The following is a 2524-nucleotide window of genomic DNA, read 5'->3' as shown; positions in this document are numbered from 1 at the left end:
TTCACCTGACCTGCCTTACCATAAAGAAAGGAAGAAACTAGGAAAAGTAGCAAGATTTAGCAGCAGAAATAACATCACAGTGAATGATACAGCTCATTATTGTACAAAGCTGGCATGAAAAATGAGTTAAGTAATTTATTGGATTCTAATGTCACTTTGTCATCCCTTAATATGAAAAAAAAGGATGCAATTGAATATAGAAAGGAGAAAAACAGAATCAAGGTAAAAAAAAAAAATAAGAATTTTCAAAGGATCACATAGGAGACTCCAAACATAAGCTAATTTTCCTAATCATTAGTCATTAAAATTTTAACTTGAATACATAAAAATATATTTTTTTAATATTCTACAGTACCATAATTAACTTGAAAATTTTTCAATTTTGTGAATAATTTGAAGGGTAAGAAGTAAAATAAGGAATGTGCTATTAAAGACACACTACCACTACTGCGTCTCCAGCAATTCTTCCCATAAGTCAATATTTAAAATTTATAAAGAACTTACACAACTCAACACCAAAAAACCAAACAATCCAATTACTGTAAGAAAATGGGCAAAGGACCTGCATAGACATTTCTTCAAAGAGGACATACTGATGGCCAACAAGCATGTGAAAAGATGCTCAATGTCACTAATCATCAGAGAAATGCAAGTTAAAACCACAATGAGATAACACCTCACACCTGCAAGAATAGCTATCATCAATAAATCAACAAAAAAGTGTTGTCAAGGATGCAGAGAAAAGGAGAACCCTTATACACTATTGGTGGGAATGCAGATGGTGCAGCCACTGTGGAAAGCAAAAAAAATTAAAAATGGACCCAGCAATTCCACTTCTGGGAATATATCCAAAGAAAACTGAAATACTGATTCAAAAGAATATACGCACCCCTATGTTCATTGCAGTGTCATTTATAATAGCCAAGATTTGGAAGCAGCCCAAGTGCCCATCAGTAGATGAGTGGATAAAAAAGCTGTGGTAGTGGATAGAGTGTTGGCCTGAAGACTGAAGGGTCCTGGGTTCGATTCCAGTCAAGAGCACATGCCCAGGTTCCGGGCTGGACCTCCAGTAGGGGGCATGCAGGAAGCAGCCAATCAATGATTCTCTCTCATCATTGATGTTTCTCTCTCTCCCTCTCCCTTCCTCTCTGAAATCAATAAAAATATATTTTTAAAAAAGGAAGCTGTAGTATATTCACATAATGGAATACTACTTGGCCATAAAAAAGAAGTAAATCTTACATTTTGCAACAGCATGGGTGGACCTGGAGAGTATTATGTTAAGGGAAATAAGCCAGTCAGAGAAAAACAAGTACCATATGATTTCACTTACATGTGGAATCTAGTGAACAAAATAGAAACAGACTCACAGATACAGAAAACAAACTGACAGCTGTTAGAGAGGAGGGGGGTGGGCCTGGGTGGAAAAGTGAAGGGATTAAGCAAAAAACAAAACAAAACTCATAGGAACAGTATGGTGATTACCAGAGGAAAAGGGGGGTGGGAGGGAAGGAAAAGGTAAAGGGTGGATAAATGGCGATGAAAGGAGACTTGACTTTGGTAGTAAACACACAATACAATATACCATTCAGATGATGTATCATAAAATTGGACACCTGAAACTTACGTAATTTTATTAACCAATGTCATCCCAATAAAATTTTAAAAAAACCTTATTCTATAGAAAGCACAATATACACTCAGCATGTATTACTTCTAAGGATCATCTGAGTCATTCCGTATGGCTCAGGAGCACTTTACTCACAAGGAGCTTTAAATCTAATAAGAAGAAAAGGGATGGTCAGAAGCAACTACTGAAAAACAGGGGTTTTTTTAGTATCACATTCTGATATAATTGGGTACTAAATAGTATGACATATATTATAATAATAAACAGTAAGATGCTAATGCATTAGTCCCCCCATTATCCACCATTTAGCTTTCCATGCTTTCAGTTATCCATGGTTAACTGCAGTTCAAAAATATTAAATGAAAAATTCCAGAAATAAAAAATTCATAAGTTTTAAATTGCATGCTGTACTAAGTAGCATGATGAAACCTCACACCATCCACTACGTCCCAATGGGACGTGAATGACCGTTTTGTCCAGCACCCCCGCTGTATATGCTATCTACCTGACAGTTAGTAGCTGTCTCTATTATCAGAGAGAGACCACATTCACGTAACTTTTATTACAACATATTGTTATTACTGTTCTGTAGCATTAGTTACTGTTGTTAACCTCTTACTGTCCCAAATACATAAATTCCATTTTATCATAGCTACATATAGAAAAAGAAATACAATATGACAAATGTATGCTGAAAGAATAAGCAAACAAATTACTTCATAATTTTGAGTCTGATATCATAGTGATGTTATAGTGATAATGAAATGGGGAAAATAGGGCTTAATGAGGAAAGGGAACTACTGTAGTTCTGTATCTATACTAATAAAAGGGTAATATGCTAATTAAACCGGGAGACCTTCTGGACATCCTTCCGGACAAAGCCATGGTGGTGGG

The 2524-nt window shown here is 35.6% G+C and overlaps 1 protein-coding gene across 6 annotated transcripts in view; it reads right to left on the bottom strand.

Moving 5' to 3' along the window:
• Positions 1-2524, bottom strand: part of MRPL1 (mitochondrial ribosomal protein L1) — a 56333-nt gene that overhangs the window by 19838 nt on the left and 33971 nt on the right. The gene's annotated exons all lie outside the window — the stretch shown is intronic.

This window comes from Myotis lucifugus, unplaced genomic scaffold (genome assembly GCF_000147115.1).
Source record: "Myotis lucifugus unplaced genomic scaffold, Myoluc2.0 scaffold_12, whole genome shotgun sequence".
NCBI classification, from domain to species: Eukaryota; Metazoa; Chordata; class Mammalia; order Chiroptera; family Vespertilionidae; genus Myotis; species Myotis lucifugus.
The sequence above is the reverse complement of the archived record's forward strand: the minus strand, read 5'-3'. Positions and strand labels throughout refer to the sequence as shown.